The sequence below is a fragment of the Chiloscyllium punctatum genome, chromosome 17 (assembly GCF_047496795.1).
Source record: "Chiloscyllium punctatum isolate Juve2018m chromosome 17, sChiPun1.3, whole genome shotgun sequence".
In the NCBI taxonomy this organism is placed as follows: domain Eukaryota; kingdom Metazoa; phylum Chordata; class Chondrichthyes; order Orectolobiformes; family Hemiscylliidae; genus Chiloscyllium; species Chiloscyllium punctatum.
In genome coordinates this window covers 15,141,875-15,160,994 of record NC_092755.1, presented here as the reverse complement: position 1 = coordinate 15,160,994, position 19,120 = coordinate 15,141,875, and the positions used below count along the sequence as shown (strand labels likewise).

General features: G+C 44.3%; 1 long non-coding RNA gene across 1 annotated transcript in view; it reads right to left on the bottom strand.

Moving 5' to 3' along the window:
- The window catches only part of LOC140487745 (uncharacterized), a 55,602-nt gene that overhangs the window by 10,457 nt on the left and 26,025 nt on the right, over positions 1-19,120 (bottom strand). The window contains exon 5 of the long non-coding RNA XR_011962923.1: positions 3,555-3,712. This is a non-coding gene — a long non-coding RNA (uncharacterized lncRNA). The remainder of the gene's footprint in view (positions 1-3,554; positions 3,713-19,120) is intronic.

Here is a 19,120-nt window from a genome sequence, read left to right as displayed (position 1 = left end):
CAGTATTCACCCTAGCCCTCTTTTATATCAACCAGCAGCATTTCCACCATCAATAGCAGCTTCTCTTAAAATATTTTGTCAGTAACTTGTAATTAACTGGTTTCTACAATTACAACTGAAAATGTCTTGCTGGAAAAGCACAGGTCAGGCAGCATAAAAGGAGCAGGTGAATCGACGTTTCGGGTATAAGCCCTTCTTCAGGTAGGTCCTGAAGAAGCAGTGAACCACATTTTGAAATGATCTTTCTGAACATAATACAGATCAGGTTAAATCTGAAGTAGGTGTCTTACACAACTTGCTGCAAGGACACAGACAGTAGAATCTGAGGTGATCATGAGGATGTGGAGGTGAATGTGGGAGACAAGCTGGGACTGTATTGGATTAGTCATGGTGAGAGGGAACAAATGCTGGATGCAGGGTTTCAGCAGCAGACGGACAGACGCTGAGGTGAGCCATCCGAAACTGAGCAAGTGACCACCATCTAATAGGACAGAGAAACTGATCCATCAGCCTGAAACTGACTGACCATGTGGCTGTCAGTGACTCCAACACAAGTGAATGGAAACATTGCTCAGAGCCTGTTTCTGTAACATTCAACACAACCAGGAAATGGAAAGTGAATAATTACCTGAAAACAAGGCAACTGCTCTGTTAGAGTCTAAACATTTCAATGTTCAGTTATTGAACATTATTGACTCTCAGACTATTCTAACCTGCAGAATCACAGTAAAAGGGGAAAGTAAACAATATTCTTGGCAAAGACAGAATGAACCAACTGCTTGTATAAAAACAGCTCAGAACAAAGGGGCTGAATCCTCCACAAACTGACAAACACAGGTACCATCAGATTTATTGATAGAGATTGGAATTTGTGAGAAAAACCCTTCCCTGCTGATGGTGTGTGGTAGACACCATTCTCAGTGAGAACTGCCACTTACTTCCTTTGAAAGGAATCTCTGTTATCCCTCAGAAAAGCAGGTGTGTCGCGCACTTACAGACTGAATTACAGACAAAGGAAACCTAATCTGAGACTCGCAGGTTAATTAAGCTATTAGTGATAGTCCATTGCACACAACAAGAGCTTAGACCACAACAGATTCTAGTGAAACCAACAATGCAATGAAAAAGGTGAATTCGTTTTTATAATCATGCAGCCTCTCTCAATCAAATAATCCCAGTCAACTTCTAAACATTTTAAAACTATTAATACCAATGTATACATATTTATTTACTTTCCTAATTTCGTCCAAAAAATATATCTGACTATTCTCTTTAAAATATATTTTAAATGGTCAATTCATAATCACCATTCATTTCCAATTATTCTTAGTGCAAAACAACTTGCAAACTAAAATAGTTTTCACGTCAATAATGACACTGGAAACTTTGTTATGTAGTTTACCCATATTTCCAACTTTTGTTTTGGTTCATTATTGCAGTGAAGCTAAAATTAAAGTCTATTTATTTTCTCTGATATCTTCCATTACTTTATTCCCTAATAAGAATGCTTATGGTGTAATGGGTGAGAAGCATTAAAATAAAATTGAATTTTCAATGGAAGAACTGGAACAAATAATCACATATTATGGGTTCATTCATTGTCGTTGATTATCAGGTTTATTTTCACTGTATGATCACACATTAAATTCACTTAAATAATCACAGTACAATTCTCACCTCTATAGATATGTCGAGTGAATGTCAAACTATTCTTATTTTAAGTAAAACCAAATTTACATTTTGATCTGTTTTATTCCAGGAATGACAGGATGTGTTACATTATTATGGGAAACAGGAACAAGTGAAGGTGGTGGCTCTCAGACGTGAGGCCTTAAAGCCAAAGGGCCAGGTGGTAGTTACAGTGGGGGGGGGAGGTACCCAGTGCCCCGCTGTCCTCAGAAGGCAGTGAGGATGGTGACACTGACTGGAATGGGTTAGATGGTGAAGTGCCCATGTATGGACAGAGGGACGGCAATGGGTGCGATCACCCACCACCCTGTAATGCCCAGAAGGCCAGGTCCATGGCACCACTGGGCATCAAAGGTCAACTTGGACAGACAGTAGGGAGCAACAAAGGGAACTGACAGAAACCAAACATGAACAGTTCACCTGCTGAATGACAGATGTTGGTGTGTTAACACCCAGCCTGATAGAGAAATGGCAGTAATGGGCGTTATTGGGAGAATATGGATGAATTAGTTGATGTACAGTATCACCGATGATGGTGTCAGGCCAAAATCTCTCAGGCCAAGATACCCTGACGTGTATATCAGAACCTGTCCCTGCAATGAGAATATGGGGGTGTGAGCCGGTTCCCCCCAGTGCACAGCCGACCAGTGTCTCCAGGCACTTACAGATATTACAGGGACACACTGGGGAGGGGACAGGCTTTACGGGCTAAAATAACCTTGGTGACTCAGGGACCCAAGGGTAATATCGAGGATCACACAGAGAGGAAGCCTGAGGTGTGTAAGGACCACGGGGGATTACCAAACCCCAACCTGTGATGATGATATCAGTTTGTTGTTTTTAAACTGGGACCCCATTTAACTGTAATTATAAACATGGGACTCCCAGTGGGAGATAATTCTAACTACTTTCTGAATTGGGCCATGGGAGCTGAGGCAAACACAGAAACACAGGGGAACAGCTGCAGTACACGGAGGGTAACCAGACTCACAATGTTACAAGGGAAGCAGGAAAGGGCACATAGCCAAGGAACGAAGGCAGAGAGAGCGAGATAGATGTTCACATTGTGTGTGCGCATCTGTTCACTTATGGAATATGAATATTCATTGACGCTGTGTTTGGGAATCAGCAGAATAAATATTCATAAAAGGAGCATCTATATCAGTTACCGACACGCATTTGCCCCACACCCCTCAATTACTAAAATGAGAGCAGTTGGAGAGGGAATTGAGGAAGCTGGATGAAATGAACCTCTCCCGACGCAGATCACGGATATGGCAAAATATATTCAAATATGGGGGTGGGAAACTGAGGAAGGGACCATTCTGGGAGTTGTCAGTTTCGAACAGTTAGGACCAACTATTGATGCAGAGACACAAACTGTAATATGGGAACAACCTGGTCAGGCCCAGGACAGGAATCAAAGGAGAGGCGACATCTCCAGAGTAGGTACCTTGTAGGGAGACTGGAACAGTCAGGGAATCTGGGAAGGTATAGCTAGGACCCAAACAGCAGTGTGGGTAACTTAAACCGGAATGTGGGTTATTACCTGCAGATCCTGTAAAGATCGAGGGCCCTCTCACTCCCCACACAAACAGAATCCCATCAAAGCTGGGGCCAGGAGGCAGTAATTGTGACAGTAACAGATCGACAGAAGCAGTGAATAGTCAGACCGACACTATCCCAGACTAACTCACAGAAGCCGGACAGCTCATCCCACCTCATTATTGAGTATACCTCCCTCAGTAAATCCGCCACTAAAGAGTATCTTACATTAGCGAACCACACCACTGTATTTAATGGATTGAAATCGCAAAAGGATATAGTCTCAGCCCTTGATATTGTGAATGGGTTATGGTCCATACCTGTGCACCTGGAATCCCAGAATAAGCTGGCGTTTACTGGCTGAGGAAAGCAGTACATCTGGATCCAGTTACCTCAGGGATCCCACAATATTCCACTATATCCCACCGATATATGGCTGATGGAGTTGGTCACATTGATCTTACCAACACCTCATTACCTGAGTTGGTGAGAAGAACATATCCAGATATTAAACAGAATACAGGGTCAGGTCAGGCAGGCCGGGCTTAAAATTAACCCACAGAGAGTGGGAAGGTAGGGAGAGATGTACCTGGGACATCACATCAGGGAGATCAAATCAGGAAGGGAGAGGGGACAATCCCAGCAGAACAATAGACCATGATTTCAAAACTATTCACCCCCACACCGTGAAGGGGGTAAGGCAAACTTTAGGATTGTTTAATTACTGTGGGAATTTTGTGGAGAATTCTCCAGAATTGGCAGAACCATCACAAGCCCTGACAGAAGCACGGACATTAGCCAGGTGTCAGGCAGTCAGCATGTACACAGACAGACAGCATGCCTTTGGTATAGTTCATGACCATGTGTTGGCCTGTGCTCGGTGAGGGTACATCACCCTGTCTGTGGGCACATAGATCTGAAGGACAGGTCAGAGAGTTAGTGGGAGCAGCTAACTTTCCCAGTGAAGCAGCAATAATGAAGATTAGAGCTCACAGGGAAGTAGAAACCCCACACCAACGGGGCAGTAAGTATGTGGGTAAGACGAGTGAAATACTGACTGAAACAGGGCAGACATTTGGGGAAGAGGCAGTGGCAGTAACTGCAGAAGTGAGTAAGGAAAGTTTAAAGACCTTCGCAGATACAACCCCACAATTGAGAATAATTTCATCAATAGGCTTATAATTCTAGATTTGTCTTGAAATCAAATTCCACATCTGCTGTAATGGGATTTGAATCAGGGTCCACAGAATATTACCTGGGTCTCTGGATTAACAGTTCGGCAACGATACCACGGGGCTGTTACCGATCTACAAAGGGACAGTTTTAAGGGTGGAAACCAAATCCTTGATCAAACAGGTAGAAATTAAGGAGAGCTGATAGAATGGAGGAGAATTGAAGGGAATGGGGGAAGAGAATGACCAAGTTTAGGTTCAAGGCAGCAGAAACTAAAGCCACCAACAGGGAGGAGAATAAACACTCACACAGCTGGAATTGGATAAATGCAGATACCTCAGGGAGGGGTGGAACTACGCTGGGAGGACAGGGTGAAGTCACGGGGAGGCTTAAAAGCAGTGAACCACATTTTGAAATGATCTTCCTGAACATAATATCGATCAGGTTAAAACTGAAGTAGGTGTCTTACACAACTTGCTGCAAGGACACAGACAGGAGAATCTGAGGTGATCATGAGGATGTGGAGGTGAATGTGGGAGACAAGCTGGGACTGTGTCGACAAAACTATCCACCCGCACACCGTGAAGGGGGTAAGGCAAACTTTAGGATTGTTTAATTATTGGAGGACTTTTGTGGAGAATTACCCAGAAATGGCAGAACCATCACGAGCCCTGACAGAAGTGCGGACATTAGCCAGGTGTCAGGCAGTCAGCATGTACACAGACAGACAGCATGCCTTTGGTATAGTTCATGACCAAGTGATAGCCTGGGCTCGGTGAGGGTACATCACCCTGTCTGTGGGCACATAGAGCATGAAGGACAGGTCAGAGAGTTAGTGGGAGCAGCTAACTTTCCCAGTGAAGCAGCAATAATGAAGATTAGAGCTCACAGGGAAGTAGAAACCCCACACCAACGGAGCAGTGAGTTTGTGGGTAAGGCAGGTGAATAGACAATAGACAATAGGTGCAGGAGTAGGCCCTTCTGCCCTTCGAAACAGCACCACCATTCATTATGATGATGGCTGATCATCCTTAATCAGTATCCTGCTCCTGCCTTATTCCCACAACCCTTGATTCCACTATCCTTAATAACTCTATCCAATTCTTTCTTGAAAGCATCCAGAGACTTGGCCTCCACAGCCTTCTGGGGCAGAGCATTCCATACACCCACCATTCTCTGGGTGAAGAAGTTTCTCCTCAACTCTGTTCTAAGTGGCCTACCCCTTATTTGTAAACTGTGTCCTCTGGTTCAGGACTCACCCATCAGCGGAAACATGCTTCCTGCCTCCAGAGTGTCTAATCCTTTAATAATCTTATATGTGAAATACTGACTGAAACAGTGCAGACATTTGAGGAGATGGCAATGGCCGTAGCTACAGAAGTGAGAGAGGAAGGTTTACAGATATTCCCAGAAACAGTCCCACAACAGGAGAAACAGGAATGGGAAAAGGGTGGGGCAGTAATAGGACACAACAGAGTCTGGATGATCCAGCAGTGCCACTACACTGTGTAAGACAAACATTATTAAAACATATCATGGGCTGGCCCATATTGGGGAGGATAAAATGCAATATCAGATGATCCACTACAATCCTTGCCTGGAACAGGGAGAAATACAGCAAGGTTTTGTCGAAGGTGCGTAGTCTGTTCACAGTGTGAGCCAGGGAAAGCAATAAAATGGAGGCAGCAGCAGGGACCCAGGGGCCCATGGGAACAATTACAAATGGATTTTATACACACACCCATTCCAATCCCAGGGAAGGAAGTACTGCTGGGTTTTAATAAATAGGTTTACTCAGTGGGTGGAAGCATTCCCCTGCAGATTCTGACCAAGGGACAAATATTCAGGGAACATAGCTAAAGAGCTATGTGCCCTGTTTGGTACTGAACAGAAATCCCATCCCCCATAACACCCCCAGAGCTCTGGGACAGTAGAAGGAATGACGCAGATACTGAAAGCTAGTCTGACTAAGGCTCTCTCAGAGACAGGACAGCGATGGGTTAGAGTACTCCCCACCAGCCTAATGAAACTGAGGACAACCCCAGCAAAGCGGACGGGACTGTCCCCCTTTGAATTAGTGACTGGATGGACTATGCAGATGCCACAGGGTATGGTAGTGGGAGGGCCGGAGATTTGTGGTAGTGGGAGGGCTGGAGATGTGCAATGACAAGGATAGGGTTAAACTATTTGTGAAAGAACTGGCAAAGCAGCTGCATGAGCTGAGAGAATCAGAGACTGGGAAAGGAAACATGGAAATATCCGAGCTGACATTCCAAACCCTGGAGTTCAGGTCAGGGGGAAAAATATTATTGGAACATATGAAGTAAACACATCAAAATGCTGGACTTACTTGGGGGAGACAGAGAGGGGCCTCTCCCATCATGTATTAGTAAGGAGCTCTGAATAAACGTTGGTCATGCTGCTCAACACAGAACTCAAGGCTCCTCTTTGACATTTCTCCCAGCAACAGTTGTGCAGGGGTATGTTGCTGGCTGGAGGTCTGTGGCTAGTGCTGTTCCACAAGGATCAGAACTGGAACATCTGTTGCTTGTAATGTACATAAATGAAAAGTTTGAAAATGTAAACGTTTTAATGAGCAAGTTTGTAGGTGGCACAAACTGTTGAAGTTGTGAATCGTGAAGAATGATGTCAAAGGATACAGCAAGAAAGAGATGAGTCAGAAAGTTTTGTGGAGAAATTGCAGATATATTTTAATTCAGACAAGTGTGAGGTGATGTGTTTTGGAAGACACAAAGCAAGAGGAATGTTTTCAATAAACAGAAGGGTCCTGAGCAGCTCTGATATACAGAGGGATCTTCAGTTGCAAGCTGAAAGATCCCTGAAAGTGGTGAAGGTGGTGAATGGCAGGCTTGCCTTCTTCTGTCAGGGGAGTGAATATAAAACTATAATCAGGCCACCTTTGGGGTATTGTGTGCCGTTTTGATCACCACATTATAGGAAGAATGTGAAGGCTTTTGGGAAGGTGGAAACAGGTTTACCAGGATGTTGCCTGGATTGGGAGAGGTTAGAAAATCTTGGATTGTGTCTTTGGAAAGTCAATGGCTGTGGGGTGACCCAACTGGCACAGACAGAGTTTGTAAACCATGGTTTACTTCAGAAATTGTATCTCTTGTTAAGAAGAAAGAGGCTTATGTGTTGATGAGGCAAAATGGTACAGATGAAGCAATAGAGAGTTACAGATCAGCTAGGAAGGATTTAAAGAGAGAGTTAAGAAAAGCAAAGGGAGGACACGAGCAGTCTTTTGCAAACAGAATAAAGGATAACCTTGAAATTTTCTATAGGCCTGTGAAGAATAAAAGGGTGATTATGGTAGGACTAAGGCTAATCAAAGACAGAAGTGGGAAGTTGAGTGTGGACCCTGCAGAGATCGGAGAATTGCTAAATGGATATTTCTCATCAGTGTTTACACAGGAAAAGGAGAATATTGTAGAGGACAAAAATGAGGTGCGAGATATTAGACTAGAAAGGATTGAAGTTAGTTACGCACAGGTGTTATCAATTCTAGAAGGAGTGAAAGTAGATAAGTTCCCAGGTCGAATGGGGTTTTTCCGTGGATTCTCTGGGAAGCTAAGGAGGAGATAGCAGAGCCTTTGGCTTTGATATTTGAGTCATAATTGTCGATGGGTTTAGTACCCGAGGACTGGAGGATTGCAAATGTTGTGCCCTTGTTCAAGAAGGGCAGCAGAGATGACCCAGGTAATTATAGACCAGTGAGCCTTATTTCCATTGTAGGAAAGATTTTGGAAAGGATTATAAGAGATAACAGTTAGAATCATCAAACAAGCAACAATTTGATTTTATATAGTCAATATGGTTTCGTCAAGGGCAGGTCGTGTCTCACAAACCTCATTGAGTTTTTTGAGAAGGTGACCAAGCATTTAGATGAGACTAGGGCAGTTGACGTGGTATACATGGACTTCAGTAAAGCCTTTGATAAGGTTCCACGTGGTAGGCTGATGGAGAAAATGCAGAGGCATGGAGTTGAGGGTGATTTAGCAGTTTGGATTAGAAACTGGCTTTCTGAAAGAAGGCAGCGAGTGGTGGGTGATGGAAAATATTCAGTCTGGAGCCCAGTTACTTGTGGTGTTCCACAAGGATCTGTTTTGGGACCACTGCTGTTTGTCATTTTTATAAATGACTTAGACGCAGGCATAGGTGGATGGATTAGTAAATTTGCAGACGACACTAAAGTCTGTGGAGTAGTAAACAGTTTGGAAGAATGTTACAGGTTGCAGGGGGATTTAAATAAACTGCAGAATTGGGCTGAGAGGTGCAAGTGGAGTTCAATGCAGCTAAATGTGAGGTGATGCACTTTGAGAAGAATAACAGGAACGCAGAGTACTGGGTCAATGGAAAGATTCTTGGTAGTGTGGGTGTGCAGAGGGATGTTGGAGTCCATGTACATAGATCCCTGAAAGTTGCCACCAAGGTGGATAGTGATGTTAAGGCGGCATACGGCATGTTAGGTTTCATTGGTAGAAGGATTGAGTTCTGCAACCGCAATATAATGCTGCAACTATACAAAATGCTGGTGTGGCCACAGTTTTAATATTGTGTACAGTTCTGGTCGCCCCATTACAAAAAGGATGTGGAAGCATTGGAAAAGGTGCAGAGGAGATTTATCAGGATCATGCCTGGTGTGGAGGGAAGTTCTTATGAGGAACGGCTGAGAGACTTGGATCTGTTCTCATTGGAAAGAAGGCGGCTAAGGGGGGGATTTGATAGAGACATACAAGATGATCAGAAGATTAGATATGGTAGACAGTGATAGTCTTTCTCTTAGGATATTGACGACAGCTTGCACAAGAGGGCACAATTACAAATTGAGGGGTGATAGATTTAAGACAGATGTCAGAGGCAAACTCTTTACACAGAGAGTGTGGTAAGTGTGTGGAATGCCCTACCAGCTAAGGTAATCAACTCAGCCACATTAGGGAGTTTTAAACAATCCTTAGATAAGCTCATGGATGATTTTGGGGTAGTGCAGGGGGACGAGTTGAGAAAGTTCCACAGGTCGGCGCAATATTGAGGGCCGAAGGGCCTGTTCTGCACTGATATGCCTTTGTCTAATTCCTATTAAATATACTGTCTCTGTGGGTAAGGCAGAGATTTGTGAAGAAGAGTCTCTCCAAGTAGACACTCAGCTACTTTAGAGACACTTTGAAACTCTCGCCGGCTGTCCGATAATAAATCTACTGCTGTTGTGCAGAAAACTTGCATCGTCTGGATTTGAGGAACAAAATCGGCATCAACAATGAAGGATATGAGTGATTTTCAGACTGTGATGTACAGACTTACTGGAGTGGTTCACTGATGAAGAAAATGCAGTCACTGGATTGATTTGAAGAAATTGCGATTTTCTTTGAAGTGAAGAAGTTGGATATATTTTTGATAGAGCTGTATAAGATTATAACAGACCTAGACATAGAAGACAAAAATATCTGCATTCGATAGGTGATGGCACAAGAGTTAAGGTCAGATGTAAGGTTTTGAGACAGCGGGAGATGAGCAAGTGTTTCTGCTGACTGTATTGGCTGGAAATATGCAGAACATGTTGCCTATTATGGTGGTGCAAGGAGAGAAGATCAATGATTGATAAAAACAATTAGACCAGTTCTGAGGGAAATAAACTTGCAGAGTTTGGGGTACGTAGGGGGAATGAGAATATTGGATTCTGCTACGGAGACCCAGCTTGGATTTGATGGGCCTCTTTCTGTGCTATAATGCATTTTATTTGGACTTGCTTAACTTGCTCTGGTCACCGATTAAGTTGTCATTTCGGTAAATCTGCTCAGTGTTCCTACTCAGACCAATACAGGCTGTCCCTCCACAGCAGGAGATAACGTTTACTGTTTTATACTGGGTTCATTGGTGGGGGTGGGGGGGGGGGGGGGGCAGGCGAATGGTGTGTGTAACAGTCTGCCAGCATTTATCTGAAATGGCAAAACACCAGTGCAGCCACACTAGGGATCGACTCTGGAAATGTGGGGAATGCCAGAAGGGAATTCGTTACCCATCCCACCTGGAAACTGGCCAAACCAGTCAGACTGGAGAGCTGTTCACCTGCTGTGTGTTGGGGGGGGGGGGGGGGGGGGGGGGAGGGGAGATGGGATTCACTCAGGTATCCATCCTGCTGAGACACCAGTTAATTTACTGATAGCCACAGTTGAAGGATTTTTTTTCTCTTTTTCACGCCAAGTAACGAAAAATGATTTTGGCAGCTCATAAAGTTGTGGACATACAGATCTTAGCTTTGGAAAAGTTCACGACATTGTTGAACATGCACAGATTCACACTGGGTACAGATTTTTATTTTCCTTTATTCATTCACAGGATGAGGGTGTCGCTGGCCCGGCAGCATTTACTGCCCATCCCTAATTGCCCAGAGGGCAGGGAAGAGTCGACCACATTGCTGTGGGTCTGAGGTCACAATGTGGGCCAGACCAGGTAAGGATGGCAGCTTCCTTCCTGAAAGGGCATTACTGAACCAGATGGGTTTTTCTGTCAATCGATTAATGGTCATCATTCGACTCTGAATTCATACGTTTTTTTTATTGAATTCAAATCCCCATCTGCTGCAGCAGGCTTTGAACCCAGGTCTCCAGAACACTATCTGGGGTTTTATAGTAACTGTCTCACGACAATACCACTCGGCCAATACTTCCCCACATCGCTGTCCAACTGCACAGAGTGAACAGTGATTGTCTGGTTCATCAGAACTGGGTAATCACACATACGTTTGCTCAATGATTGCAGGAGTTGGATGTTGATTGGCTGTTGACATCCATCTCCGAACCATGTATTCTGGGGTTTGTTTCTGATGATGATTAGAAGCATCATCAGTCTTGTTATCTTTTGGGGATAAAACCAGTTTCGATTAGCTTTCTGTTAAATGCATGGCAATCAATTCTATCTCACAACTCTCAGTTTTTGCAGAAGAACTCTCCTTCTCCCCAATCTCCTCCGCCCTCACCTCCAACAGTACAATAATCTCAGAGTCTCTTTATGATTATGAGTGAGACAATCTGATCAGCTGCTTCTTTCCCTACTCCTATGTCAAGTTGGATCTTAAACTCCCCTTACTGCAGTTGTGATCCTGCATCATTGTACAGTGTTGCGCATATTTCATGTCTTGGCGTATCAGTGTTCATGAAACTGCATGTAGTATATGGGGCCAACAGTGTAAGAGTTTAGCTCTTTCCTTCCAACAGCAGCAGTCGAATTGTACTCCAACAAAACTTACAGAATCACGGCCAAGCATATCCCCCAACTTACCTCTTACCATCAAACCAGAGTATCAATCCTCATTCAACTGAGAGAATTCAGGAGGGCATGTCAGTAACATCAGCATGAATACCTAAAAATGAGGTGTTAACCTGATGAAGTTCCCAAAGAGGACTACTTGTATGCCTAACAGCATAAGCAGCAAGTGATAGACAGAGTGAAGCAATCCAGGAAACAACAGAACAGATCTAAGATCTGCAGTCCGGCCACATCCAGTTGTGAATGAAGTCAGAGCACAGCTGGAGTTCTGAGGACAGTTCTCTTCAAGATATTAACCAACAAGAATGTCAGACTGGATTAATTATCATAAAACTCAAGTCCGTTTGATGTTCATATATTTACAATCAGTGTTCAATTCACCAAATATAGCTGAATGTAAAGATAATCTTCAAGTGACTGTAACAGTGGAGACATCTGAATACTTGATCAGCAACTTAAAGCCTGTTGTGTTTAGATAGTAATAATTTTAAAGAGATTTTAAAAAGTAAGGTGACTTGAGTATAATGGAAGAAGTTGATTGGTGGGTAGCTGATAATCTTGTTTTAATCTGAAGTTAATTTAGGATTAGTTAACAAATAAACACATGGTAGGGAATCCCAGCCCCATGGAGTGCACATCCAGTTCCATGTGGGAAAACCAGGGCACTTCTTGTGTGAGTGACAACCACAAGAACACAGAGGTGACATGGGAAATGTCAGGAACACTCGTTTGACTGCGGTTAAAGTACTGCACACATTTCTGATCCCTTTATTCCAGGGTTGATGTGATCACACCAGAGAGGATACAGAGGAGATTGATCAGAATGTTTCTACAATTGGGAAATTTCTGCTCTGAAGAAAGGTTGGATAGGCTGTGGATGATTTCCAAGGAGGATGAGCTGAGATTTAATTGAAGTGATAAAATGCTGAGGAATCCAGATCGAGTGGATAGAAAGGAGCTATTCATTAACTGAGAGGTCAGAAACTGGAGGTTTTAGATTGAAACTAATTCCCAGAAAGAAGGGGAGGGGAGAATTCATTTCACTCGGAGATGGTGGGGAGCAGGAACTCATTGATGGGGTGGCAGAGGCAGTAACCAGCATCACATTAGAATAAAAGGACATGGATGTAACTGAGATGCTGGAACATGCAGGGCTGCGGACTAAAGTCTGCAGAATGGGATCATTGTGATTGATTTAACATTTCTCCAGAATATTAAAGTCCAGTCCAATTTGAGAATTTATGAACATCATCCAACCTGAATTCCAAATGTCAGAATAAATTTATCAGAAAGTTACAGCACAGATCGAGGCCACTTGGCCTATCCTGCATGTGTTGGCTGAATAGAATGACCCAGGCTTTACAGTGTTCTGTACTCACCAATGAGAGCAACAATTTCAGACTGTGTACTCTGCCCTCTATGTTGTTATAATCTGTTTTTTCAATGTATTTCTTTGACCTTGTTTCCTGGTTTCTTTCCCAGCCCTAACTCCATTCCCCATGGCCTTGAGGGACTACCATTTCTGCAATTTAATCTCTCCTGCCTTCCCCCGTGTGACAGACTGTCTTTTTGTCCTTGTCTCACCCCCACCTTGCTCACAACCTGTTACATTTCTGATGGTTCCCAGATCTCTGTGACTTCACTGCGCACCCTGGGTCACGGGCACGAGTTTTGAATTCTCTTCATGAGATAATTGGAAATTTGTCTGGCTGCAATTTCCCCCAGATTTTATTTTAAAAAAAAATGTATGATTTGCGTCAGACTCAAGTATTTGTGAGCCTTCATCCACAATCCTGAGCACTTAGACATAATATGGGACCCTCCCACAGATATGCCAGTTTGATGGATTGGCCGTGCTAACATGGCCTGTAGTGTGGAGGTAAGGTGTGTTGGGTTAGCCATGCTAAACGTGGGGTTATGGAGGTAGGGTGGGACAGCAGGTCATTGCAGACTCGACGGACCGAATAGTCTCTTTGTGCACCTAAGGGATTCTGTAATTCTAACTAGTTATGATTGTTGTCACATTTTCCTAAGTCCAGATTCATTCAACTCAGGTACACATGCTGCCTTTTGTGTTTCTGTGTGTGCCCGTAGTGTTAGGTAAGGGGTAAATGTAGGGGTATGGGTAGGTTGCGCTTCGGCGGGTTGGTGTGGACTTGTCCACAGTCTCCATGATTGTGCAGACTCAGTGGATCAGCCATGGGAAATGCAGTGTTACAAGGATGGGGTGCTCCAGGTGGGATACTCTTTGGATGGTTGGTGGGGTTTGATGGGCCACACCTCTCCTGCCACACTGTTGGGATTCTATTCTATGATTGAGGTTAAAGGCTATTCTATGATTGAGGATAAAGCAGGGTGTCCTTGGAGAGGCGGTAATAACTGGAAAGCTGAATCCAAAAATCACCACCTTCACCAAAGGAGATTCTTGGAAAATGACAGATAGTCAGGTGGATTAGCTTTCCAATCTTAGATCGTGAGGAAGCGTGAAGGAGATAATGATTTTGCAATTTTAAACTGAGGGGAGACAGTGATTTATGGTTTTAGATTGCGTCGTACATTCGCAGTGTCCAGAGTATGCTGTTGTAAATATCGATCCTGTAGTTTATTACAAAGCCAAGGTCACTGACAATGAAAACCAAAACACCCAGGAAACATCGTCTCCCCTCGTAATCTGATAAAAGAATTCTGATAAGTCTGGTTGACCTTAGAACAAAGATGGAAAGTTGGAAGATTAAATCCAATCCAAAGATCCAGTGCTTAAACAAAAGGAGACTACAATAGCATGAGGCAGGAGTTGGCTAATGTAGACTTGAAACAAAGACTTTTTGGTGGGAAAGTTGACAGACAGTGCGGGAATATCAAAGAAATTTTTTGAAGTGCTCAGCAAAAGTATATATCAGGGAAAAGGAAGGACTGTAGGAAAAGGAATAATCTGCCGTGGGTGGCTCAGGAAATAAGGGAGTCTATCAAACTGAAATAGAATGCATACAAATTGGCGAAGACCAAGGAGATTAGAAAAACTTTAAAGATCAACAGAAAGCGAGATGGGATTGGGGGAGAAAACTGATTAATAGCTATCCCCAGGGCTGGAATAACAGTTTATACTGCTAGAGGGGAACATATTGTTTGGGGAACATATGGCCTCTGATTGTTGAAGCACTTAACTGTTACCATAGAGATAATCCTGAGCAAGTTAAAAAATCACAGCACACTCCAAAATCTTGTACTTCCAAATAATCCTGTTGGACTATAACCTGGTGATGTGTGGTTTTTAACTTTGTCCACCCCAGCACCGGCTCCTCCATATCAGAATCCTGATAGATACCCCACTGAAATGACGCGCCTGTCAGATACTTGAGGGAGTCACAGGGCCGTGGGAGGAGGGGTGCGTGGTTTAACTACAAAGTGCTGAACTGAATTAGACTTTCTAACTAGCGTTGCCATGGAGATAATACTGAGAGACAGTCTATATTCAAAGTTCCAAACCATAAAGGTATAAGAGTGGGAGCGGCACATTGGACAGGCGGGGAGTTACCTGATGCTTCCTGGAGGTGTTTTGAATGTACACTATCCATGTAACTGCCATGTCTCATCAATAAAGACTCAAAGAAGACCTCTCAGAGTTCAGTGCCGATTTATTCCTATCCTGCAGGGTTCAGGAATATGAGCACACAGCAGTCAGTCTTCACAGTGGAGGATACGAAGAGTATGGCAGTAATTGATAAGGAGACTAAGGAAGGTGAGGACCAAGATAATAACCATTATCGTGAAAGAGTTAGAGCTGGGCAAGTTAATGGAGATAAAGGTACACAAGTCTCATTGCCCTGATAGAATACATCCCAGGATACCAACAGAGTTAGTAGGAGAAATAGCAAATGCACTTAGAGTCATAGAGTCTGACAGCAGAGACAGGCCTTTTGGCCCAAACTGGCCCATGCCGACCAGAATGTCCATCCACGCTAACCCCATTTCCCTGCACTTGGCCCATTTGCTTCTGACCCCTTCCGATCCATGTATTTGTCCAAATGTCTTTTACCTGTTGTGAGTGTTCCTGCCTGAACCACTTCCACTGGCAGCTCCTTCCATATACATACCACCCTCTGTGTAAAACAGTTGCCCCTCAGCTTCCCTTTTATTCTTTCTCCTCTAACCTTAAACTGATCCAATCAAGCCGTCCAATCCTCGAGTTCCTGGGAAAAAGACTGAGTGCATTCACCTTATCCATGCCTCTCATGATCTTATACACTTCTAGAAAAGAACCCCCTCAGTTTCCTCTGCTCTAAACATAAAATCCTCACTTGTCCAACCTCTCCCTATAACTCAGACCCCTGAGCCCTGGCAACATCCTTGTAAATTGTTCTGCACTTTTTACAGTTTAATAACTGAAACCTCCATTACATTCCTCATATTTCCAGTGTTTCCCCGCGGGGCTGGAACCGATGGGACAATGCCAATGGATTACAATCCATGATCGAGAATGAACTCCTTTACAACAATCCCGTTTTCATAGTGTTCCCCATGGTGCAGGTATCCTTGTGTCTTTCTGGTTGTATGGTTAATTAAAGACTTGTCCTTCTACAAAGCAAAGTTGTGGCTTAATTGTTCCTGGGAAATGTGCCATGATTTTCCAGACTTGCAAAAGCAAATGAAATCTCTCTCCACACTCACCATGCTGACATGGACTTGGCTGTGTCTCGGTATTTTTTTCCAGTCACACTGAGATTTGAAATATTCGCCCACGGACAGAATACACACCTTTCCTTCCAGATGAAAAGGCCAATGATATTCAGATCGGCACGGATCAAGTAGCTGTCACATCTGAACATGAAGTTCAATTTGAATTTCTCATCCGCAAATCTACCCTTTCAGTACCATACAACAGAGCACACAAATTACCACTGTTAATACAGGATGGAAATTCATAAGACAATTGCAGTATTAAACTGTAGTTTCCTTGTTCCACCAAAGCGTTAAACCTCAGTCTCACAATTTCTCTCTTCTGTGAACTGAAATCCAAACCAATCCCCCCACTCCTTTCCTCCACACCCAGTTCTCACACACTCTCTCTTCGAACTCAGTTTCCTTGCTCCTGATGAGAACCATCCTGCATACACTGCTTCCTGCACACTCTGGCCAAGACCCATCTTACTAAAATGAGCCAAATTAGAATTCTAATTGCAGGCCCATCCTTGTCCCTTTCCATAACAACCCTGAATCTTCACAAAACAGTTCTTATAACTTTCTGAAAAACGCTGCCCCACTGATAGTCTGATCACATGTCAGGGTAGCAAGAGAAGGGCCATTCCTCTGGGTCCTGCTCCCAGAGGGATGAAGCTGCTAATGATAGATTAATCCCTCACACCCACAGCCTCCTTCCCAGGCACGGACCTATAATGCACATAGTCCCACAATTGGTCAGCACTGCGCCCGTGCACTGGTCTCCCCTCCTACAGCACGTGCTCCCGATCATACAGGAGTCCGGGTGATTGACAGCAGTTGCTGCCCAATATATCAGGATCCCTACAGTATGGAAACAGGCCCTTCGGCCAAACAAGTCCGTACTGACCCTCCAAACAGTAACTTACACAGACCTATTCCCCCTAACTAATGTAACTAATACATTGGCAATTTAGAATGGCCAATTCACCTGCCCTGCACATCTTTGGACTGTGGGAGGAAACCAGAGCACCCGGAGGAAACCCGTCAGACACGGGGAGAATGTGCAAACTCCACACAGACAGTTGCCCGTGGCTGGAATCGAACCCGGGTACCTGGTGCTGCGAGGCAGCAATGCGAAGCACGGAGCCGTCTCTATCGACGGGAGGGGCGGGGCTGGAGGACAGGGACAATGGGATTGTGAATAGTGAATGAATGTGGAGAACACTGGGGGATGGACAGGTCAGTGAGGGACAGGATCAGTGCAGCAGCAGGAGGGGACCCTGGACAAACTGAGTAATGGGAGAGTTTGACAGGAGAGAAACTACAGGAAGGTTCTGTTTGGAGGCTCAGGCAGGGACAGCTGGGAGACAGTATGGCCTGGTGGCTTGGGCAGGTTTACTAATCAGCCTCTTCAAAGATGCTGTTACTCAACTCTGAGCCTGATCCTCCTCGTCCAGAGGTAAGGACACTTACACTATTTCCTGGTGGGCAAGGGATACAGGGACTGCCTTTCAAAAGGAACTCACCTGTGTTGGTGACATTAACAAGACTCAATACAGACTCACTGACAAAATGCTGGTGTGCTTGAACTTCATCCAGAATATTAACACCTATAACTGGGCAACGCAAACCCCAATGTACAGAGTTAAATCCTGGATACTAATAACAGCTTTGTGCATGGGAAATCATATCTCATGAATTTGACTCAGTTTTTTTGAAGTAGTAACAAAGAGGATTGCTGAGGTCAGAGCATGGACATGATCTACATGGACATCAGTAACGTGTTTGACAAGGTTCCTCATGGGAGACTGGTCAGCAAGGTTAGATCGCATGGAGTACAGGACTGGCTCGAAGGTAGAAAGCAGAGGGTGCTTTTCAGGCTGGAGGCCTGTGACCAGTGGAGTCTCACAAGGATCGGTGCTGGATCCACTACTTTTCGCCATTTATATCCATGATTTGCATGTTAATATAAGAGGTATTGTCAGTAAGTTTGCTGATGACACCAAAATGGGAGGTGTAGTGGACAGTGAAAAAGATTACCTCAGAGTACAAGAGGATCTGGATCAGATGGGTGAATGGGCTGAGGAGTTCACTTTAGAAAAATGCAAGCTGCTGCATTTTGGAAAACCAAACTTTAGCAGGACTTAGACAGTTAATAGTAAGTTCCTGGGGAGTGCAGGTTCATAGTTCCTTGACAGTAGAGTAGCAAGTAGATAGGATAGTGAAGGCCACAGTTGGTCTGCTCGTCTTTCCTGGTCAGAGCATTGAGTATAGGGGTTGGGAGGTCATAGTGCGGCTGTACAGGACATTGCAAAAGTTGCTGAATCAATATTCCATAGAATTCTGTTCTCCTTCCTATCAGATGGATGTTCTTAAACTTTAAAGAGATCAGAAAAGAATTATAGCATGTTGCCAGGGTTGGATAGGCTGTTTTCCCTGGAGCGTCAGAGGCTGAATGGTGACCTGAAAGAGATTTTTAAAATCAGACTGGGCATGGATAGGGTAAATAGACAAGATATTTGCCCTGCAGTGGGGGAGTACAGAACTAGGGGACTGGGAGGGAGGGTAGGCAGATAGGGGGTGGGTGGATAGAGAGGGGTAGGACCGAAATGGGTGGGGAAAGAGAGGAGGGGAACAGAGGGGGGAGGTGCGACTGACAGAAAGGGGGAACAGACCGGGGTAGGGGGGGTGGGGCAGACGACCAACAAAGGTGGTGGGGAAGAGACTGGGGGGGGGGGGAACAGTCCGACAGAGGGGGGAGGGGAACAGG